Source organism: Phodopus roborovskii, unplaced genomic scaffold, assembly GCF_943737965.1.
Source record: "Phodopus roborovskii unplaced genomic scaffold, PHOROB, whole genome shotgun sequence".
Lineage (NCBI taxonomy): Eukaryota > Metazoa > Chordata > Mammalia > Rodentia > Cricetidae > Phodopus > Phodopus roborovskii.
Window position 1 is genome coordinate 66,696 of NW_026125894.1, and position 18,123 is coordinate 84,818.

At 45.0% G+C, this 18,123-nt stretch overlaps 1 protein-coding gene across 1 annotated transcript in view; it reads right to left on the reverse strand.

The window, feature by feature from the left end:
* Frmpd3 (FERM and PDZ domain containing 3) overlaps window positions 1–17,214 on the reverse strand; it is a gene marked incomplete at its 3' end in the record, with an annotated part of 83,678 nt that extends 66,464 nt beyond the window's left edge. The window contains exon 1 of the mRNA XM_051178918.1: window positions 17,030–17,214. The remainder of the gene's footprint in view (window positions 1–17,029) is intronic.
* Window positions 17,215–18,123: the final 909 nt, after the last annotated feature.

The window sequence follows — 18,123 nt, forward strand, 5'->3', positions numbered from 1 at the left end:
CTCATAGTTCATACTGGAGTAAGAGGGAGCTAGGGGGAGAAGCCACTTGTCTTCAGGAGAAAAAAATGGTGACGTGGGAATTGCAAGTCACACTCATTCTCTCTGATGTTGGGACTCTAGAAGAAGCCTACATGCAAATATATTGTTCTGAAGTTAACGAACGAGTATCACCTATCTTAATTAGCTATTAACTCCCTAAAGGAAACTAACACCCCAGGGAACAGGCCACAAAAGCAGGCGAATAAGTGGGAAAGGAAATGTGAAGTCATTCCAGAATGAAGAACATCTTTGCGAAGTCCTTGTTCAATTTTAAGCTTTAATGTCTATTAGGTGATATATAAAAAGGAACTATTTAGGTGGCATATATAAACAAGCGCACTAATGTTCAGGACCATTACTTTACACAATTGTACATAATGCCAACTTGTTTCACTTAATGGGACAGCTGGAGAATGGCTCCTGTAGGCCAGAAGGGGAGCATCTTCTTGAGGCTGCTGACAGACCCGAAACTCAGTCAAAGCTGGGGAAGAGGAAAATACTTCCTTCACATCTTGGGGGCATTCCATGTTCTTCTCTACATGCCTACTACTTAAGCTCCTGAAGCTTAGCAGTTACACAGGGCTGCATACAGCCTCTACACTGATGGCCAGGGTGACACATATTTCAGGCAGATAGGCCCAGGGAGGAAGAACCCTAAGCACTATGTGTGTGTTTGGGGAGGGGGAGGTTGTGAGGAAAGTGAAATTTGTGGGGACACTGGCTTCCAGGGATAAAGGAGGTAGTAAAACAAGGAATGATGGTCTAGAAGAAGGGCAAAGCAGGCAGAGATGGAAGAGAGAGGGCCAGACCCAAGGGATTCAGAATCTTAGCAACTGGATTTTGCTCCCCCATACCCTCAGGCTTACAGGTATAGCAGATGAGTCTAGGTTCCTTACCTCAGTATTTCTAGTCTCTAGAATTACAGTTCTAGCCAGGACTTTTTGAAGCAGATGACCAGGAGTTAATTAATCAAACTAGTACAAGGTTTGTAAAAGATGTGAGAGGCTTTGATACTATGAGAGTGATGCAATTGTTGACTAGCTAAGGATTTCAAACACTTCAGTGACAGGTGGGTTCAAGCAGCTAGGTTGTTTATCGAGAACCAACTAATTAGAGCTGAGCTTTAGACTATTTTTTGGTGGGGAGGTGAGATTTGGAGTAATTATATGAAAGATAAATGATCATCCGGCGAAGATCCCACAGCTGTCTCCATCAAGCCAGACCAGCCACACGTACTCTAGCTGTAGCCAGTATGGCCTAGAGACTGTCTTTCATCCCTTAAGGAGGTGGAAAGGGATGCTAGTATAGGACAAGTCTCAAGAAGGCAAATTTAGAAGCTGGCTCCCTCCCTGCTTCCTCCCCTAGTAAGACAAATGGACATTTTCTAACTGAAGGGCATGAAGTAGCTGGAATGTAGTTTGGCTGTTGCCCTGAATAGGTATTTTGGGGGTACAAGGTATCTTTGAGGGTTACCTGAGGTGCTTTTTTTGACTTCGGTTCCTTCTGGTATGTACAAGTTTAGCCTCAAAGGGAGTCTTGGGCGACCACCTTGCCTCAACCTTGCAGTTGCTACTCAATTGAGCCTTTGTTTCTGCCACCTAGTCTCAAAGACAATAAGAACCCTCTTCCCAGGATTCCATAAACTGGTTGCTGATGTGGGTACCCATTTGGGCAGGGTGGATGCTTGAGAACCTGTTGTGCTGCACAGCTCCTGGCCCAGGGAGCAAAGAGGCTGCAGGTATACCATGGGTATCATGTACTGTCCTGTACTCAGCCTTCCATCTCAATCACTTAACAATGCAGATTTGTCCTTTTCTTTTTTATGAAGCTAGGGACATTTCAGCCTTCAGTGGGCCTTGGGGAACCACCATTACTGATTCAGAATTTTGATTGAGACTAAGTCAGCTTTGTATATTCAGAGGAAAGGGTGGAGACATTGGAGAAGGTGCCATGGCAGGTGTGGAAATGATTCTGGTGGGCCAGGAAAAGATACACTGTAGGGAGAGATGGGAAGTTCTCTCTCACAGCGGATTCTCCACCATAAAAGGCTCTGGGTATAACAGAAATCACATTTTAGTCCTCATTAGGTTTGTTTTTGAGCTGGACTAGTTATCCCTGGCTGGATCCTTCTCAATTGTACAAGCATCTATACCTCACAATATCTAGGCCTTCCCACACAGCTTGGGTCAGGGGAGAAACCTCTATTAAGAGACCCAGGAGGCCATTTTATACTCCAATGGAAGGTCTTTCCTTCCCTCATGAGCTCTGCACCTTTCCATGTCTGCAGCCCAGTCCCTCTGAAATTTGCTAAGTGTCTGGAGACTTAGGAGTGACACCGAAGGCAAGCAGTGATAGATGAGAGGAGCTCAGCGATCCAAGGGCCACGTGACCGCCTGGGGAAACTAGGCAATTTGACTTTGAAAGACATTTGGCTTCTGGTCCCTCTAAACCCGGTAACCCTTAACAAATTATGAAAGAGCCAAAGTTCACGAGTCCCCCATTGCTTTTACTTCTGGCATTTGCTATTTTCTTCTGTTGTTTGCCCCCAAGCATCAAACACCTTCATTCCGTCCCTTTTTCTACATAATGCCTCTGAAGTATCTGTTCATTGTATACCAGGGTAGCCCTCTTCATTCAGTGATTCATGGAAAAGTTCTAGCCTTTTCCTTCTGCCTCATAATAACAACCTTTTTGGTCCATGTGCTTCTTTGCCTATAGACACCTATTACATCATTAGAGAAAAGGAATGCTCACATCCATTATCTCCTCACAGCTGCTGTCTGTCCTGCCAAAGAGGCAGAGGTGATTGCTCCTCCCCTAGCCCTCAAGAAGACACCCACAGAGGCTGAGCACATTCATGATCCAACTGGAGCCAAATGTCCTTGGCAAACCCCAAAATCCCAGCAGCATCAGCTACATACTGTTAGAGTCCTGGACCCTCGACCACTCAGAATTTCTACTTCAAGCTGGCCAGTGAATAGTAACATGTCATGTCCTGGCCAGGCTTGGATGCTCAGCACACATTATAATTAACAGGTCTCTAATCCTGGTCCCTTTGTGGTGTTGGAAGAATGAGATGAGATCATGGTTATAGAAGAGAAGCAGTCCGAAGGTTAAATATATCATACGAATGTAGAAGTGACAATATTACGGGTAGCATTATTCACCGTGGCTGGAGGAACAGAGAAAGGGAGCCAAAAATGAACCTTTACTTAAAGTCACACAGCTTTGGGGCCTTCCCACACCCTTTCTTTTCTTTCTTTTTTTTTTTTTTTTTAAGAGACAGCTCTGTACTCTACTCCTTTGTTAGCTGGGCAGCCCATCTCCTGGCCCAAACTATCAGACAATCTGACTCCATTTGAATGCTTTGGTTCCTCTGTGGACCAGCCTGACCTCCATCACTGGCCAAAGAGAAACCAGGAGCTGGAGTTCAAGTTAACAACTGTTGCTAGGCAGGATGAGGCTAAAGACAGATGAAGTGACAGGGCAGTGAAATAGTTCTGAGCTAATGCTCTATCTTTTTGTGCTTTGGGGCAGGAGACTAAAATGTAACAGTTACATTTCCAGGCATTGGTTTTTAGTTCTCCATCCCTCCTTGCCTTTGGCTCTCTTTTCTTTACATTTGGTTGGCTCCTTGGGGAGTCTTGTCATTCTCCTTGAAACTGGCAGGATTTGGAGCCATGTGGCGCCAATTAGCCCTCTGATTCCAGTAACTGGAGCCTGACTCTCCTGGAAACTCCAAAGACCCAGCACAGCAGGCAAGCAGCTGGGTACCTAAGAGATGCCATGGACTCCAGGAGGCAGTAACGGGAGCCCCATCTCCAGAGGTCTGAAATAGCTCCTCTGGGTGTAAAACTCTTTCCCCTTGTAAAGGTGCCCTCACCTCTCATTTCAGCTAGCTGCTTCTTACTGTGTAGTGATGCTCCAATTTTAATGTGCACATGGGTCATGTGGGGGTATTACTAAATTATTCTGAGGCAGCAGGTCCGTAGTCAGCTCTGACATTCAGACCTATTCCAGGGTGATGCCATTGCTGACTATAATTGGGATGCAAGGGCATTATCCTTAGACAATGGGAGAACCACAGGCAGATGGGAGGACTGAAGTGCTTTTACTCTGTTTTGTTGTACCACTGAAGGTCCCAGTTAAAAGACAACTGTTGCTAGAGGTGGTGACACACACGTGTAATCCCAGGAGTTGGGACAAGAAGACAGGAAGATCAAGAGTTCAAGGTCATCCTCAGCTACAGTGGCCAGCCTAGTCTGCATGAGACCTTAATTCAAAAATACTAAAAACCAAATCAGTAAAACAAACAAACAAACCATTATCATCTATGGTGGACACATTAATTTCTGTAAACAAAGCTCTGGATGGTTGAATCAGATATACCTGAAGAATGAATATGGAGAGCTCAAAACATTTATGAAATGAGACAGGCAAGGTCACATTGGGGCAAGGAGAGAAAAGATACGAATCTATTTGGCCCTACTGAAGAATTTGGTCATCCCAAGGACTAGAGATATCTGGGAGTTAGGAAGTTAGATGTTGCAGGGAAGGATACTGCAAAGTGAACTAGGTGTTTATTGTGGACATTACCATGTTCCAGAATCTATTCACATATTACCCTCCTCCATCTTTAAGGCAACCTTCTGAGCTACACTCTGTGACTATTTCACAGAGAAGAAAACAGGTTTGACAAAAGACATCACACAACCTGCTAAAGAATATACACTTATAAGTCATGAGCATGAACCCCGGTCTGCCCAATCACTCTATGACTTTTGCCAAGAACCTATGGGCCTAGCAGATTATAAAAATGTAGTGAGGTCAGTTCCAGAGTGAGCTGAGGGCTGTTTTAGTGCTATCTTTAAGAGAAGCTCCAGTGTCATGCCTGTGTGTCTGCAGCCATGCTTCCTGCCATGATGGTCATAAAGTCACTCTCTGGAACTTTAGGCAAGCCCTCAAGTACACGCAATCTTTTATAAGTTGCCTTGCTCATGGTGTTTCTTCACATCCTCCGAACAGTAACTGAGACAGTACTATCACAGAAACTATTTTGACAGTATGCATTGTTTGCTTTTGGAAATTTTCACTTGGTGTTGTTGGGCTCTGGTTGAATGAAGGTAACTAAAATTGCAGAAGTGAAGCCATTGACCCTGTCCACGATCTAATGCCATCCTTCTCCTTTTTTGTGGCCCCTGGAGCGCCTAGTCAACAGCACACTCTCTTGCACTCTCAATTACTCTTTTGAAACTACCTGTCATCTTTCCAGCCGGAGACTTGGTTATCCCTGGAGGCTAGCTCTTTTCCACCTGTCCTTCTGTTGCTGTGTGAGTGGGCAGGTGATGGAGACAGAACCCCCTCCCCTTGATGGCTGGGAGTTTTAAGTGTTTGTGGGTTGCCTTGGATGGTTCCCCTCTCCTCATTTTTGATTGGTCAGCTTAGCCAAAGAAAGGTGGGCAGGCAGGCCTATAGGTTTAGGTAAACATACTTAGGACTGGTCACCTGGGAGGGGGGTCTCTGCTGGCAGGAGGAAAAGTGCACCAAGCCTTTATCTCAGATGAGGAGGGTGAGGAAAAGCTCAGAAGTTTGCTGTCTTTCTTACGTACCCTTTCCCTGTCTGTGTGCTTGTCAAGGAGCTGACTCAATCCCAGTCCTTCATTTTTTAACTGGAAGCTGCTTGGTTTGTTTGTTTGTTTATTATTATTATTATTCTCTCTCTCTCTCTCTCTTTCTCTCATTCAGACTGAGGGGGGTAGGCCTTCCATACTGACTGGTGCCCTCTCTAGGACATTAGTTCTTTCTTCTGAAATGCCCCTACTTCCTCTCTTCCTCCCTTTTCAGTGTTACCTGTAGAATTTCTGGGTAGGTCCCAAGGTCACTGAAGACTTTCACTCCTAATCATATGTGAGCTCCCCTCCCCCTTTTTCAAAAGAAATCCTGGTACAATGTACACAACATAAAATTTACATCTTCAGCCATTTTTACTTGTACAATTAGTTCTGTGACATTAAAATCACTCTCATTGTTTTGCAACTCCCACAACCATCCATCTCCAGAAAGCTTTCCTCTTCACAAACAGAAACTCATTTGATTGGCATATTTCTGAGAGGAGAATGTCTTCAGGATTCATCCATATTGTCGCCTGTGTCAGCACCTCCTTCCTCTTAAGGCTCAATCATATTCTATGTATGTGCCACATTTTATTCATCTGTTGATGGACACTGATTGTTCCCAACATTTGGTTACTTTGAATAATGCTGCTATGAATACAGATGTATACATATCATCTGCTGGATCCCTGATTTCACTTTTTGGGGGATTATGCCCATGCTTTGATTTCTCCTACAGACTCATGCCTCCAGGGTTTGGTTGCTGTTTGGAAAGCAATTGGATTCCAGGAATCTGAGTCAACCAAAGGATCGAACATTTGATGGATATATAATGTGATGGTGTTATTGGGAGGTGGGAAAGGTGGAGGCCTTGTTTGAATGAGCAAAGAAGTCACTAGAAGAGTACCCTGGAGAGATGTAATCTTTTCGCTTCTCTTTTTGTTTCCTGACTGCCATGGTGTGTGCAGCTTTCCTTTGTCATACCCTTCCTCCATGGTGTTTCTGCTGTGGCATGGGTCTAAAGTTAGTGGAACCAGCTAATTGTATACTGAAATCACTGATACCATGATCCAAAACAAATTTATCCCCCTTTAAAATTATGTCTCTGTAGCATTAGGTACAGCAATGAAAAACGGGCTAATCCAACTTAGAAGTGGGATTCCCAGATATGATGAGAACTCTATCATTAATTTTGTTAGGAAGGGCCACAATGTTTCTTACAATGGCTACACCACTTTCCTTTAGCTAAGACTTCTTTTCTGTTTAGTGTTTTGTTTTCATAATTGCTATGAAATGGTAGGCCCACTCCTACTTTTGACATCACTATTGGTGAACTCGATATCTACAAGGTGACAGGGAAGCCACTGAAAACAACTTCTCTCACTAAACTCACTTTGTTGTCATACCTAGATATTATCAAGTATTGTACGAACTCCCAAATCTCCTGTGCTAACACTCCACTACATACTATGCTCTCTACTACAACTTTCTTCCAAAGGAGTTCCATTGCAGAAGTCACCAGAATGCATGTTGATCACATGTTTGCTTCCCACATTGCCTGGAAATCTCCATTCCCCCCTCCCCCCTGAGCCAACTTTCCATCTACTAATTTTCAATATCAAGTTGTCCTGCTTATTCACTCTCTTTTCTCCTTCAAGCTCTTTCTTAGCTTCAAGTCCTCTCCTCTCCAGATTGTAAGTCTTGGTCTTCCATTATGGTCATTTTCAAACAACTTCAACTCTCTTCTTTTTTCTCCCTCTGCCAGGATTGCCATCTAAAATCTCACCTTTGATGTAGTCTTAACAGTAGTTGGTGGAAGCTTCAGAAAGACTATACAGCTGGGTAGCTAGCTGGCTTTCATGTTAACCTAATGATCTCCAGTCTAGTGCATATTTTCACTGATGGATGGCCACTACTTTCTCACTCTCTAAAATACCTATTTCGTAGCTCCTCTTCTTTTCTCAGTCTTCCCATCAGCTCAATTTGAAACTTCAGGATGTCTCAACTGATGAGGCTAGAAAAGCAGAAATTATTAGAGATGATCCCTATCTCACTACCACTAAATGCATATGCCAACACATGTATACAGCTTTTCCTTGGTAAAGTGGAGAACACTTGTTTTCTTCTATCAATGGCAAACCTTGTCCCTTATGTTCTGGTGCCAGTCTCTCTCACCTTATCAAGCATTTTGTTCTCTTCCTTAAAATATCTATTTCCAAAATCATGCTGCCATGTGGATAAAAACAAAACAAAACAAAACAAACAAACAAAAAAAAAACAAAAACAAAACAAAAAAAAAACTGTCTATCCTTCTGAAAGCAAACCAAACTCATCTCCTTCTTTTACAGAATCTCTTTGAAGTCACTGATTCATTTTCCTGCTCCCTTTCATGGGAAAAATTCCTCAAAACAAAATAAAAAACAAAACCCAAAACTTCCCCACATATTTTCTCATCCCATTGTTTCTCTCCTTGATCACTTATCACCTGACTTTCATATCTGTCACTCCACGTTTGCTCTTTTAAGGGACTCTCCTGTTTACCATAGACATCCATCCACAAGTTTTGCTCTTACATCACCTCTCAACAAATGCAGACTAACATGGCCATTCTTTCCCTCCAGAAATACTCTCCGGCTTGGATTCTGTGAATAGCTCCTTCTAGTTCCCTGGTTACTTTTCCATATTGCCTTCTATGGGTTTCTTTCTTTCATCGGCACTAGATATTGGAGTTCTTTGGCTATCTGGCCCACATGTCTCCTTCCTCTCTTTTCTCCTTCCCGAGGTGATGCCATGTAGCACCCTGGCTTTAGATACAATCAACATGGAGGTACTGTCTCCAACCTTATATTCTACTCGCTCTTCTTCAGGAGCTCCCAAGCTCCCAGACTTTGACATTTCTATTTTTATATCTCTCAGGAATCGCAAACTTAACATGGCTGAAACTGAACTCTTGATTTCTTTTTCCCTCTAAAACCTCATTCAACATTCTTCATCTCAGTACATGGCATTGAGTCAAGCTGGAAACCTGAGACCTTCTTGAAGCCTGTCTTTTTTTCCTTCATCCCTGACATCCAATTTCTCAGTAAGTATTGTCGGCTGTCACTTCAAAAGACATCCAGAATCTGTGCAATTCTTTCCATCTCCATGGCTGTCACTGATGCAAGTCACCATCACTTCTCCTGTGAATTGCTGCAGCTGCCTCCTTATTGGCTTTCTGATATCACTGCTGTCCTCTTCTAAATTGGGCATTTACAGGTTTTGCAATAGTTGAGACCAGAGCTAGTCATTCCCTTATTTAAAACCCTTTAGACATTCTTCAGGGCTGGTATACAGTACTGAAACTTATTTTCCATGGCTTGTGTGTCCTTTATGATCTCCCCAATGCTATTCTTATTATTGACTATTACCTATCACCTACTTTTGAGTTTCTCGGCATACCAAAGAAGTTCTTTACCATCTCAAGGCCAGCCCACTTAGTATTCTATTTTCCTGGAAACCTCTTTCCCTATTTTCCACATGGCTGATTTTTATCCTTTATGTCCATGCTTAAATATCACTCTCTCACAAAGGCTTTTCCTGGAAACTGTCCTATTAATCTGGCCTGTTATTTCCTTCATGAGACTCATCACACTTTGTAATTATGTATTTTGTGGATATTTTGCTATAAACCCTATGAGTTGGGATTGAGTCTCTTTTGTTTAACAGCATACCTATTATGGTGTCTGGCACATAGTTGGTGCTTAGTGTTGTTTTCCAAGTGATCCAATGCATAAGTGAGTAGAAGTAATTTTGAGGCACACATAATAGAGGTCTCTGGCCATTCCATGCAATTCGTTGTCAACTGGCTACTGGCTGTGGTTTACCCTGTGAAAGTCAGATTCATAGATGGTGATCGTATTGGTTAGACTCTCATTTCTATAATAGATGTCTGAAAAAAAAAAGCTTAAAAAAAGGAAAACCTATTTTTTTCATCCATGATTCTTCAGATTTCAGTGCATACTCACATAGTATTCCATTCTTTTGTGGAAATCTCTTTCCTCATTCTTCACATGGATGCTCTTTCATCTGATAGGTCTCTGCTTAAATATCACCTCCTCACAAAGGCCTTCCTAGAAACTCAACCCTACTGCTTGTAGGCCTGTGCTGAGGCTGTAGAGTTGGTTACTTTCCTTGGGATAACTCCCTCTTCTTTCCCAGGTCTTTATGGCCCTGCAATTTCCTCTTCAGCTGAGCCCGAAGTAGCATCTTTGGGGAAACTTGGTATGTGCATTCATTTCTCTGATTGTCTAAACTAGCTGGAATAACTAGTCATAAGAAGGAAAATGTAGTGACCAAAGTCATCTGTTCTTCTACAAATATTTGGGAGCTTGGGCAGACTTTGTCAAAGATGAAGCCTAAAGTGTCTCTGCAAGGAAGCTGTTGAGGACCCTCTCTGCCGCTGCCCCCTCGCCTTCCCTTCTTCTCCTCAGGGGCTGCACATTCAGTAGATTCCGACATGCTGCTTAATAGGTCCAGACACACTCCTAAACTCTCCTTGCTGGGCCTGGCAGTCTGGTGACAGATGTTAGGGCTGTTCCAGATGTGAGGCTGATGCCATATGGCATTCTGGGTCACAAGATCTGAAGCTGCTGCCATTGAGCCGTGGCAGAGTTAGTGGGGGGATCCTTGCATTTTAGCCCTCACTCACCTGTCACTGGCTGAGACAGTGAGGGGGGGACTAGAGCAATGAAATATTCATGGGAGCTTGAAGGAGTTGTCATGTCTTTCTAAAGAACCCTGGGCACCTCAGCCCCCACCTCCATGTTCGACAGCAAGTATTTCTGAGGGAGACCAAGACAGATTGACTGAGCCAGAGGGAAAGAGATGAGGCATGAAGGGAAATACAAGCAAGAAGAGAAGACAGCTGAACAGGAGAGCGGGCCTGCCACAGCCAAGAGGGAAAAAGGCAATGACAAGAAGACAGAGGAGAAATTGGACAGAAAGACCTTGGGGACCTTGAAGGCAAAAGGACAAGTTTGTGGAAGGCAAACACACTAGACACCATCTCTAGTCACCTTAGCTTTTTGGAGGCCCTCTCCAATTTCTCCCTTGTCCTCTAGATGCCTGCCAGCTGTCCCCAGTGTAACCCTTAGGGCGTCCACCACCAATCAAGGACCATATGGTAATGAGAGCCTTCAGACAGAGCACTTCAGATAACAGAATCTTCTGGGAGGAGGGTTGCTATTATGCCAAACTGACAGTACGAGGCTCCTCCCTGGTTCACAGATGGGGATGCAGTGGGCAAGGGACAAATGGAAAACAGGAGGAAAAGGCCCAGGACATTTTGCTGACTTAGGCCAATTTTCCAAGCACCAGAAGCTGGATTTTTGTTGTGACAGAGAAGCCAAATGGAAGAGAATTGCAAAAAAATAGGAGGGCATAGCCGTGATGGGAGAGGTAGAGTTGGCAGGGAAAGGAATAGTAGGCCTGGATTGTTTCCTTCAGTGCACACCTCTTTGAGGCCAGGCTGAACCATAGAGCTCTGGCACAAAAGTCCAAGCCAGGAGAGGGTCCCTGGCCACCCAGTTTTTTTTCTTCTCTTGGATCCCAGCCTTTAGTCTGCCAGGGACTGAACTGTAAACAAAGCTTGGAGGACAGACAAGGGAGCAGGTGTGGTCAGGAGTTTCTGGGAACTTCCCAAGTAGCTGCCTCCAACAGCAAAGGCCCAGGACTCATATAGCACCTCCCTGGGGCCTGGTTGGCAGGCACTGACTGTACAGGGCTCTGGGCAAAGCCTCTCAAAGCTAAAAGAGGGCCCAGTCAGTTGTTGAGCTGTGCCAAGATCCTCCTCTTTATGAGACTGCTGTGCATCAATGACCTGAGCTACCAGCCTTGGAAGCCCCCAGCCTCTGATTGTGGTCAGCTCCAGGACAATCTCAGCATTGGCAAGGATCATGCAAGTTATTTACTTGTTCTCACCCCTGGTGATTTTCAGAAACAGGAGGGGAAGGCTAGGACTGCAGCTGGGTCCTAGAGGAAGTGCCAGACTTGGGCCAGTAGAGAGGGAGGGCACAAAGACCAGACCCAGAGACCATATCATTCAGGAATATTAAGCAGAAGGCATAAAGATGGACTGAAGTACAGGCTAACAGGAAAGCAAAAGGCTATAGTTAACTTAGTGAATAGGACTTTCTCACATTCTCTTCCTCATGTCTGGCTTACAGGGGCACAGGATCCTCCTTTCAGGGAGCTTCTGAGAAGACAGTAATCTATCCTGGTGCTTTGCCTAGATGCCTGAAATTGGTATCTTCAGCATAGGACTTATGATCAACAGGCACCAGGCTGATGTAGGAGAGAGCAGCCCCTTAGCTCCTTCTCATATGTTGTCTGAGACCTAGTCAATCAGCCCTCCCCAAATGCAAGGCAGAAATTAGGTCAAGAAGCCACTAGACAAAGGAAAGGATGTGAATAGAGGCCCAGTTAACTCATAACACCCTGCCAGGAGTTGTCCAGAGATGCTAACTGCAGCCTCAGGACAAGGAGACACCTTTTATTCTGCCTAATTGCATCTTCCTGCTGTGAGAGAAGAAGGAATTTTAAGGTCTGTCCTGAACTAGGGTCAGAAGAGAGGAGTGAGGTTGATGAATCCATGGGCAGGAAGTTCCTGTCAAAGTCTACAATCCATATAACCACAGAGGGTAGGCATGGAGTAAGTAAGGGACTATTGGGGAAGGAAGAATCTCCCGAGAAAGGTGAAATAGAATCTATAGTTATGGAGAGATGGGACAGACTGAAACAAGAGGATAAAATGAGGAGAGGGAAGGAAGAGGGGGGTAAGGGGGAAACTAACATCACAAACAATACGAGAAGCCATATGGAAACTTACTACAGTAGAAGGTTCTTAAAATATGTACATACAAGAGAGAAATCTAAAAGGATTCACCAAATAATAGGGAGGCAATACCTCAACTAGACATCTTCCACCAAGTGAAACCTCCAGTACCAGGAATAGGTTACATCTAGTTGAGTCATTGGCCAAAGGGGACCCATGAGAATCCCTAAGCAACTCAGGCTATTGCTAAGGCTATTTGTTACTCTCCACAAACTGATGATAAGGTCGTATTGCTAAAGATAACAATTATACAACTCATTGAAAATGGTGATGTTGAGCTGGTGCCTATCCCTTCTGACTAGTGTTCATAGTACTGGAAGGTACTCTGCATGCTACCAGAGGAGAAAGGTAATCACCAACCCAGCCATAAAAAGCTGTGACCCACAATGGTGACCTGCCTGAAATAGTGGCACAAAAGTTGTGGGATTAGCCAACCACTATATGAGATGAAACCCATGCCTGACACTGTTCTGGCGGTCAAGAGACTAGGTAGGCCATGGACCTGGGAAAATCAAATTCTACTGTTCTGCTAAGGGAACACAGGAATAAAATGGCTCCCAATGACATTCTGCTATATCCATAGACAAATGTCATTCAGCCATCATTAGAGAAGTTTCCTCCTGAGGTAGATGGGAACAAATACAGAGGCCAATAATGGACAATGGGCAGCAAGGGAAAGACCTTGGGCACTCAGTCCTAAATGGGATGTCTTCATCAAATCCCTCCCCTCAGGGCTCAGGGGAACCTGGAGAAGAAGGGACAGAAAGATTGTAAGAGCCAGAGGGAATGGAGGACACAAAGGAAGTAATGTCTTCTAGACACAGCAGGACAGATACACTTAGGAGCTCACAAAGATTGGCAAGCATGCACAAGGTCCACATGGGCTCAGATGGGCCCCAGTGCAGGGAAGGGAAAAGGACATATGTCCCATCCCTAACCAATAAGCTATTTAATTGACAACTGCTTGTGAAGGAAAAACAAGTTTTCTCCAATGGAGTTCCATTGTGTATACAAACCACACTTAAAGGCAGGCCCCATGCCCAGCAGTAGATGGCCAATACAAAACAAATTTCATGGTGTTTTTTATGGATTTTTAAAAATCTCATATTGCTTTGTTTGGCCACTTTTTAAAATTTCACCGGTCTTTTGTATATACATTATGGTTTCCAGTTTTGTTCTTGTAGGAGTTTTCTATGGGGGGGTATGTGCATTGTGCTTTTTCTCCATTTGTTTATTTTATATATTTATTTATTCGTTTTTTATCTGCCTGTTGGTTTTCTAACAAAAGAAAGAAGGATGAACTTGGATATGGGGGGAGTTGTGGAGGATCTGGGAGGAGATGGAGAGGGGAAATGATGATCAGAATTTTTGTATGAATTTTCAATAAAAAATCTAGACAAATAATAATTTTTGAGGACTAACTTTTAGTTACCACACCCAAGTAGCCTATTAACTAAACAAGCCCTTTCCTAAGCCTTCAGGTTTTGGCACTATAGTGCATTTTGATTTGATTGATTAAACCACACAGAGCCAGGGCTTTCTTGACGACTGATGCAAGTTCTCTTTCTGTTTGCCTTCTTATAAAGGGAAGGATGGCCTAGTCCCTTGCTGTGAATGAGAGACTTTCCTCTGCAGCTTTCGGATAGCATTAACTCATTCTTTCATTTGTATATGCACTAAAAAATTCTATTGTACATCTACTATGTACTGAGCCTCTCCCTCCAGGGAGATTGCAGTCTCATGTGGAGACACGTATGCAAGCACACACAAAACCACAGGTTACCTGGCTGCACAGAGGGCAACAGAGGATGCTGTGGGAACACAGAGGGTATCTCCCAGCAGATCTCCTCTACCCTGGCAGAGTGGTGAAGGTGAGAAGGACATTCCAGGAAAGGAATGTCAAATGTGACAGCAAATGAATAGTTAGGAAGAGTCAGCAAAGAGGAGAGACCTCTGGGTGCTTAAGTCACTGCAATTAGAAGAAATTACAGAATAAATTCAAGCAAAACTTTAATTAGAGCTCAGTTCCCCACTGATTCCTTTCATGTAGCTTTATGAAATGATGCAATGGCCTTACTCTGCTGAGAGCATGGAGAGGAGGGCCCAGCCCTGAAAATACTGGGATTACCAGAGCATTTCTCATGCTCCACATGTAACTACACATGGAAGACCCCTCTGGTAGGAGCAATAAGAAAGGTAGACTGACACAGGTTCCATAAGATCCCACCATAGTCCCAGAGACCAAAGGCATGGAGCTCACACACCCTATATTGAAGAGGGTCTGTTCAATGCTAGCTCTTTGAATAGGCTGGGAAGGCAGGAGGAAATTACAAAGGACCCCACTGAAGGGTTAGATGTAACCCAGGAACAGCCTCAAAGGATTTACTTACATATAGGTTTCAGCTTAAGGAACCATGCTGGGAGGGGGCACAACAACAATAATATAGATGCATAGGCTGCAGCTTCTGCTACCAAAGTTGTAGTTTCAAAACAAGACCCCCTCCCCTCAGGGGATACAAAGACAATTTTGCCTATCACTATAAATATTTTTTTTAAAGTAACTCCTAACAGAGGTACTCAGATAGAGCCATAATATCGGATTAGTAACTCCAAGCCAGCAAACCAGACACTTGTTTAATTAATAAAACCTATAAAGCATAACAACTTATTGATGTTACAGGCATGGCACTTAGCACAACAACAAAACCCAAATCCATCCAGAACACTCTATCTTTTGGAAGCCTGCTCTCCACCCATCTATGCAATTCCTTCTTTGGTGTAGAAGGAGCTGAGAAAGGAGAAAGACAGTGCAGCGTTCTGGGCAACCGGCTGGGGGACTGCAGTAAATACAAACCCCTGTTTTCATGCACAGATCTGCCAAGGGGTTGTTACAGCTCACTCTGGGCTTAGAGTTATAGGGTCTGGGTTGGAAGCCCAAATCTTAAACCTCAGTTCCTTTGTCTAGAAAGCGACAATCATCACAGGACTCACAGCGAAGCATTTATACACAGATTTGGTACATGAAACATGCTGGCAAAGCAAGTGCTCATTTATAGGCTCTGCTGGCAATTATTATTATCATTGGACATCAAGTGATAGGATCTGCTGTGTTCTTCTGGCCCACTGTTTGTCCTTCTCCACAATTGGTAATTGGTGGTGATTTGGAAAATTGATTCAACATTTGTTGGGACTGGGCCCTGACTTCAGAAAAACAGAATTAAAATAAGTTTTGCCACAGGGAAATCAACCTTTTAAAAAACATTACCTCATGAAAGTCAGCTTACCATCATGTTTCCAGTAGTTACCAATGGGGATGTGTAAGAAGGAACACTGGGCTGAAGTCTGAGATTCACCTTTCTCTGGTTGTTGGGCCACGGCCTTAAAGGCCTCTCTCTGCCTCAGTTTCCCCCTTTGTAACATATGAATAATATTAGTATTTACCCTACAGGATTTTTGTAAAGATTGTACAAAATAATGCATGTAAAGTACTTAGCATTGTGCCTGGCAAGCTCTAAGCAAATGACAGCTACTGTTGTTATTATTGCATATGACTTGTTATTGCTGGGAGGTAAAGAGCTTAGTGAGCCTAACCAATAGAGCTGAAGACGGAAAACAGAAGGGAGACATGAGTCTTTGTGCTTTCAGGCCTGACACCCTCTGAATTTTACACAACCAATAGAAAACAGTGACAGACATGTTCCTGCTCATTCTCACTTGCTAATGTTATGTCTGTAAATAATGTACCACCCAGGTGGGTACAGTGGTCATGTTCCTCAGCGTGGAGAACACTCAAGTCTCAGCTGTCCCCTCCCTACAATGCAAACAGTATCCCCTGGGCATCCTCCCCCACCTTCAAAGATCCCCGGGAGCGCAACCTAGCCACTATGCCTGGCAAACAGAGAAGAGGCTAGAATCCCAGATCTTTCCCCCACTGGACTCAGCGGCTCACAGAGAAGCCAAGCTCTCACCTGGAGAGGGTCCTGGAGAATCTGGCTGCTATTACTGGTCTTGGGTTCCAACACCTAGAGGCACTGCCTGCCCTCCCCTCCAGCTTTTTGCTCTCCTAGCCTCTCTTCACCCTCTTTGCTCCCTGCCCCCCACCTCAGCAGGAAAACTTCCCGCTCCTGCTGCCACTTTGCCATTGGCATCCAAACCTCTGTCCCGCTTGCATCTTGCCTTGCAGTTTTCTGGTCCGTGACACCGCGGACCTACCCGAGGGCCTCTTGGCAACTAGAAGGAATCCTTGGGGGCTTGAGGTGGGGGATGGAGAGGAACGTCACCCCCGAAGAAGCTCCAACTCTGTGCATCCTCTACCCATCTCCCCAGGGAAGCTAGGAAGGGGGCGCGCCCAGAAGGAAGGTGCATGCTCCAGAGCTACCCCCAAGTCACTCTGAGGTGCCAATGAGGACCCTAGCAATCTCTTCGGACTTCATAACCCCACACCCGCCCGGTTATAGTACCCTTTCCCAGGCAAGCCCAAGCCTGGTTGCTGGGGTGCAGTACTTACTGTCGGGGACCCTCTCCAGGCCCTGGCTGGCTGCGTGCCTGCAGAGCCGGGAACCCTCCCGCCAGCCGCTGTCTCTCCCGCGCTCTGCCCCTGCCTGTGCCCAGCGCAGACACTAGCGGCAGTGGCGTCTGTAGGAAGAGAAAGATCACGCCTGCCTTAGAAACCCAGCCCCTGCTGTGACCAGAATCTTAAAGAAGGAGGCGACTGGCTGGGCCCCAGAGCTGAGGCTGAGGTGATGAACTAAGCACAGGGCTGGTAAATACAGCCTCAGCCCCTCCTTTCCACCTGGATTCTGGCCTCAGGAGCAATCTGGTGCCCCTGGGGGACCCCTCCCTGTGGGAACAGAGGTGTGTGGATAATCCAGCTGCTGCTTGACTGGGCTGGACACTGCTTTGAATTCGTTTTCTCATTCCAGCACCCTCTTCATTGTACAGAAAACAAAATTAAGGCGCGGGGGGGGGGGCGTGAGCAAAACAAATGCTCCCCGGGATTCAGGAGACTTGACCTGGTGGGGTCAAGGTTACAAACCACAGGGATCTTAAATAAGGGGTTAGCTGGCACAAACTCCACTTTGCAAGGTAGCATTTGAAAACCTCTCCTTTCCCCATTTGTCTAACTGGACTAAGGACAAGTGGCAACTCTAGGCATCCTTCTTTAGCACAGGCAGTTCATTTCTTAACATTTGATAGGTACGTACTATGTGCTAGGCTCTATGGGAGACAGAAAAAGCGGGAGGGGAATGTGTGGACCCAGGTGGTCCTCTCCAAGACAGGCCCAGAGTCTCAAGTCTGGATTATGCTAAGAATTCATCAAGTAGAGGAGCGTGCTCAGGTCCTAAAGATGAGAGCAGCCAGTGTTCTCAGCCAACTCTCACCACAGAACTCCAGAGAGCCACTGATGGATAACCAGAGGGTAGCTCCCAGAGACAACTTGGGGAGGGTCTCGCAGTGGTGCTGATTCTAACTCCTTACTGTTGCTGGAGTGAGGGCCCATGGAAGCCAGTACTCTGGGAAGGATGAGTAGAAGGTAGCTTTGTTAGGAGAGTAGGCCCCATTGGGTTCCTTATGGATGTCATGCTTGCCTTTCTTTGGCAT